Genomic DNA, 6,644 nt, shown 5'->3' with positions numbered 1-6,644 from the left:
GGTAGGACTTCACCAGATATCTAAATGTAAACAATCCCTGGAAATAATCCCTTCCAAACACAGTAAACTGTTGATGGTTGGTAACAAGTTTATGTCATCATTTCATGGTAGCTTACACTCTAATTTTGACACATGTCACTGTGTCACGCCTTATCCCAGCCCCTTCTAGAGGCTGAACACATCATTTGCACTGCTGGCAGCAGATCTTGTAGTAGGGCTGCAGATCATTCAGGGTCCAACACCAATGTTACTTTTCTCCTTTTTCTGGCCATCATCCTCATTCCATTCCCAACCTCCACTTTGGGCATAACAATGGTGCAGAGTCCCTGGACTGCTCACAGGCCAGAAGCTTTCAACCCCAACAATGAGCTGGACTCCTCCCCCTGCCTGCGCCCCAGCCAGTGCCAGTACTCATAGCACAGGACTTTGGCTCTTACCAGTTCTGTAGGACAGTAAAAAAACCCCGCCTGCTGTTCTAAATGCAGATTCAGGTGTCATTGACTCCTGACTTGGCAGCAGCAGCAGGTGGTACAATACCTAGGATTCAGGATGTAGTCTTACTGTAGGTGATGCAGACACCTACCATCAGTTAGGGGATCTGACATGTCCCTAGTGACACCAAAGCCCTTCATACCTAATGTAGGTATGTACATATGCACAGGTCACCATCTGTGGCCACCAGACTCTGAGGGTCCAGAGTAGATAAAAGGGGAAAAAGTGACTACCTAAGAAAAAATCTGTACTAGCAATGATCTCTCACATAATACTGCAGGATTTGAGAGGCATGCCATACTATGACCAAGGTGATCCAAAGCAGGATCCCTCGCCCAGATGTTCTGTGTCCTGGATTGCCAAGCAAATTCTATTCTATTTGCCATCTGTGTGGCAGTTGTCTCCTGTTAAGTGGGCAGCTTTCCTTATCTTCCGCAATCACTCTTCCCTCCAGGGAGACATCTGCTGATAACAGCTACTGAATGTCACTGCATGACTGATAAGAACTACAGCATCCCACTGGGAGATGCTCTGCCCAGAGGGAGGAGCCAAGCATTCCTACTCAGATAGAATCTTGAGGTTCTGGAACACCAGCACAGCTTCTCCACTGGATTTCCCAGAGGAACAGCAGCTGCCTCTTCCACTGGATCTTCAGAGGAAGACTACACCCTTCTACAGGATCTCTGCTCAACAGAACCACACCTGACACTCCAGGAGGACTGCAGCCACAATTCCAACTGGACTGCTACCAACACCCTTACCAACAGGTGTCAGGTTGTATTCTGACTCTGTCAGTGTTGTTTTAGTTTACTGCATTGTTTATTTTATCTTTTACTTTATTCTCTAATAAAGAACTGTTATTCCTATTCCCATATTTTTGCCTGAGAGCTCCCCTTGATTTCAAATTTATAACAATTCAGAGGGAGGGGGTTTACATTTTTCCATTTCAGGGGAGGCTCTTGCCTTCCTTAGCAGACACCTGTCTTTCCAAACCAAGGTATTCAGTCTACAGGCTTTGGGCTGTTGGGACAGAGGACACTCTTCATGTGAACCTGGCATATCAAGCACCCAGGGCTGTGAGGCAGATGGATGGATGACTCTGTGTGTGAGTGAGTGTGTGCACCATGGCACACAGTGGTTAAGGGGGGTTATTTAGGGTGGTTTGGAAAGCTGCCTGTGGGCCTAGATGACTAAATTTCTTCCTAAGCCATATTGCAGGGGGAAATTTTGTTAAGCAACATCTTAACCTCTGTGCATAAACCTGTCTGTCATCCACAATCAAAAAACAAGTTAATCCACTTTGTCACAACAGTTTTGATTGCCTCCACCATGGCTGACATAAATGTTTTCACCTTTCCTTCCTTGGAGAGGCAGAAGCTTTGCTGCCATATGCCAGGTGTCGATGTGCATCACCCACATCCCAGCAGGATGTGTATTTGAAATGGCAGAGTAAAGAATTGACATTGGCCACAGGTAATCTCTGTGTCATGGCTTTGTCATGTCACCTGTCAGAGGATGTTCCTTAATGGAGCCCATTCATTCTTGCCAGATGGGGCACTGATGCAGACATGAGACCCTTGCACAGAGGCAGCTTGGAGTTCAAGAGGAACAATCATGTGGGAGAAGGGGATTTTCATTTCCTCAGAATGAAGGAAACAGCTAAGCCCCATTCTTGCTGAAGTCTGTGGCTGTCAGCAATGATGCTGAACTCTGGACTGAAACCAATGTTATTGCTTTTTCTAAAAAAGAAATAAAAAAATAGATAAAATGTGTCATTCAAACAGTTTTAGTAAACTCGGAGACTCAAGAAATCAAAATAGTGCCATGTAAATGGCACTAGAATTTGGTCTTCATGACAGCAGGTAGCATCTGTTGAATGATGGAGATATTTGCCAGAGTGAAATGGGTTATTTTTATCATAGCTCTCTTTCCATTACTACATTCCCTTTTGGTTTGGAGGATTATATCTATTTTGGATTGGAGGATTACACCAATTTGTTTTGCTACAAATTCAATAAAAATAAAATCTGAAATGACAATTAAATCCAAGAAAGCTCAGCTGGAGAGCATGCAAAATTCCTCTTCTCTAATTAAAGTCTGTGCAAACCACAGCTTTACAGAAGCATTGGGGAGGAAGGGAATAAAAGGAGCATGTTCCCATTAACACATTTACTGTAGCTACTTTCAGGCCAAACAAATTACCACAGAATGTTAACTCAGAGCTTTAACAAGCAGCAAGGTCTGCAAAGTCTCCCAGTTCTGGGAAGAGGAGGAGAAAAGTGAGGCTGAGTATGTGGGATGACATGTGCATCTCTTGCTGTTGGGTGTGAAGCCCTTGCCATGTTCCCTGAAGACCAGTGAAGTTGGTAGGAACTGAATTCAGTGGGCTTTGGGTGATGAATATGATGTGATGAGGAAAGTACAATAAAGGCCAGATAGTCTCCCTCTTCAGTCTGGGCAGCAGCAACTGGCAGATAGAACTGATGTTTTGGAGCCAACACATATGAAACTGGGGGACTGAATAGTAAATAAAGCCAGTGGCTTTCTGTGATCACTCTGTGGCAGGCTGCTGCCTTCATCTGCTCATGGTGCATCCAACTGAGGAAAGCCACTGGCACTCCTTAGAAGCCAAATAAATAAACAAAAGCTCCAACAATCCAGCAAAACCAAAGAACTCTCACAATATAAAAGAGAGCAAAATCCAGATAGGTAAAACTGTGAAACGAAAAGAGGGAAGAAAATTAGATGCATGGAAAAAGCCCAATGAACTGCATGGATAAAACTTTGCACTGCTGCAAATTGAGTGTGACAGGAAAAAAATCAGAGAAGGATACAGGCTCTATATTCCTGCAGAACAGGTTGCAATACTGAATCTAGAGACACTACAGGCCACAGGCTGCCCTTCCATATCAGTACTTTACGGTAGGTATGGATACACCAGTGAACAATGCTGGATTGTTTTATCTTAAACCCAAATTTACCTCTTTTGGCATCACAGCAGAGTGTCTTCACAGCTGGCTGCCATCAGTCTGATGTGGTAAGGAGACACTGTTATCAATGAGAGGCTCTATTGTTAACTCCTCAGTTTGCTACAAGTGGACAGGCAGAACAAGATGCAGTTTCATCTGGCTAATGCATTTTACATAACCAGTGCCAAACTGGAGCTGCAAGTCATGGAATGATTGCAGAACACCCATCTGTGATGCTGCTGCCCTTTGAGCAGTCACCATTTCCTACCAGTGAAATCAATGGATCCACCCCAGGTTAGCCCTACAGACTGCAGAACTTTTCACATCAGTCAGAGAGGTATTTTGCACCAGTAATTTTACAATAAAAATGTTCCAGACAGTGTGGAAGCAACACTTATCCACTGGAAATGCTTGGTAGCGCCAGGATTTGTGCCTCTAAAAGAAAAACTAACCACACACACTCATTCTGACAGGGGCTATTAAACTGCACACCTGGCCACCCACAGCTGTCTGTGAGGAGACAAAGCAAAGCCTGATGGAGGCACACAGCTATGAAGGGCACAGGCTCATCTCTCAGGCATCTTCTCTCCATGGACATGCAGCTCTGCTGGGTAATGCAGCCCTGGCAGCGGCAGGAGAATTCCCCTAAACTGGTCAAGGTAAAGCTGTCTCTCAAAACAAAGATATTTAAGCTGACAGAAGTACTTGTCTGCCTGCATAATTTGATATACACTGTGGGTTTTGCTGGCATGCCTGTCATGATGGGGAGAAGGAAGTTTTTCCCCCTGCTGTTTTCATTGATACTGAGCTGTTGGCTAATTTCAAAGTGAAGACCACATTTAGGATTGCAAAATTATACTCTGCTTGAGAGAGCCTCAAAAAGGATGCCTCAGGCATAATATTGGGATTGATGCTGATTAGCTGGTCGAGACAAAAATAGTAATGAAGCCTGTGAGCTCCAATGGAGTGCCTTTGCTGCTCGTCCTTCTCTAATGACGTGCTGGCACAAACCACCTCTCCCCAATCCAGTCTGCTGGTCTATGCATAACTCCAGTAGTTAACCTTGACTGGCTGAAGAACACGGCTTTAAATTTGATATTGTGTTCATTTCTAACCTTTGCTGTCGAAAAATATTAAATCTTCCCTCAGCCACTTGCTCTGCATGGTGAAAGACAGATGGTTGTGTTGGATCATTCCACAGCAAAGCAGATGTTGTAATTGAGGACGCAGAAATTCTGCCAAATTAATTAGACTCTTCCACTGATCTGGATAAAAAGAACAGCTCGCTGGCATTTCAAAGAGGTCTGGTTATAAATTATGCCACCCTGCCAGGTTATCTTGTGAGATGCATGGGTATGATGGGGTGTTCTTCTGTGGCATCACATCAGATTATTTTGAAATAGAGTAGAAACTTGTAGGCGGATGTCAACTTTTTAATACATTATCCTAAAATGTATATACGAAAATAATATTGAATTAGCAGGGTAGAAATATTTATGATATATATGCTGCTATATCAAATATATGTTTATACTTTGGGCAACTAAATTTCCTTGTGTCTAGAGTTTGAGCTTACTACTTTGTCAGCTAAATTTGCCCCACATAAATTCATGAACTATAAGATACATGCATTTTTTGCAGAATGTCACAGTCTTTTCCATTAGGTCCATTAGTAATACTCAGGGTTTTACACCTTTTTTTGCCTCACTAGAGAACTGTTTCAGAACACCTTGATTATTGGAATAGGGAAAATGTGTGAGGAACATTACAAGTTTTTGAAAAAAAGGTCTTTTATAGAGTAGGTAAGGCATGTACAAGTATGGTATTGCTGAGCTGCACAATATGAAATAGTGTTCCTCCTTGTGGACCATATTTCCCCTTGGTGCAACACCAAAGCAAATTCTCTTGGCAAGGCAACAATATCCACAGGAAGATACCAACAGTGTTTGAAAAAACTTGGCTCTAGAAATAAAACTTTGAGTAAGAAACTCACTGAGAAAGAGAAAGGGTCCCTGTGCTTTCCCTGGTTAGCTCCTTGAGCTGTTAAAAGGGACCTGTGCACACAGGTAAGTTTAAGACTTCTCTATTTCTATTATGGCAAACACAGGGACTTCATTGCATAATTGGACTTGCATGTCATCATTTATGGGGTTTTTCCTCCATTAAGGCTTAAGACACCTATTTTGATTACTATAGGAAAAAGGTAATATTTCCCAGTACTGTCAAATCTTTAAGGCTAGAGTACATAAATAACCTTGGTTATTCTAGAGATCATTTTTCCTTACCATATATTTCTACAATACTAGAAAGAAATAGGTAAAAAGCCCATGTATGGCATTTTTTCATACCAGAGCACTGTTCTTTCTGTTTAAAAACTGAAACTAAAGAGCAACACTTTCAAGTTTTGCAAAGCTGAGCAATCCCATTGATTTTCATAGAACATTGTCAATTAATACAAACTAAAATCTGACACCTATATTCATTGTCAAGCTACATAACAGTGTAAGCATGTCTGTTATCATGGCAGACAGTGCTTAAGCAGTTTCAAAAGCTGTGGCATCAAAGACATGTCTAGAAAACACAAAAGCTAATATTATAAATGTTGCTAAAATAGCACCAAGTGCTATGATGCTGTGGCTTATTGACTTTTGTTCTGTGTCCCATCTGATTCTCTTGGGAAGTTAGAGGGTGTCAGGGATTTCTTGAGGAAGTATCATATTTTACAAAATCCTATCCTTTCCCCTGAGCATGACTGAACCAAGCCAGGACAGTTTCCTTGCTCCTCAAGTCTGAGTCAGCCACTGCAGCCTCTGCCTGGAACAGCTCTGTTGGGCCATGCCCTTGGGGTCCTCTCCAAGTTCTTTGCCCATCCTCTCTTGGTGACCACTCTGCTTCTGTGCACGTGGCTCCATCCATGCAGCTCCCAAACTTCCACAGCTGGGGCTTGAAGAGATTCCTGTCCTTCTCCCCAAGATACTTTGTGCTCAACCCCTTGTGGCTGCAAAACTGTTCTCCAGTCCAACTCCTGAAGGGAAAAATGTACCTGATTTCTTCTTGATTCAGGCAGAAGGAAAGCTCTTCCATCACGTTACATCTAATGCCAGCTGTAGCCCAGGAATCATGGCACATTGCCGTCTACTCCTAAAGCTTTCAGCACCACAGTGCTCTCATCCGTGGTGGAGC

Source organism: Molothrus ater, chromosome 2 (genome assembly GCF_012460135.2).
Source record: "Molothrus ater isolate BHLD 08-10-18 breed brown headed cowbird chromosome 2, BPBGC_Mater_1.1, whole genome shotgun sequence".
In the NCBI taxonomy this organism is placed as follows: Eukaryota; Metazoa; Chordata; class Aves; order Passeriformes; family Icteridae; genus Molothrus; species Molothrus ater.
This window is presented reverse-complemented; position numbering follows the sequence as displayed.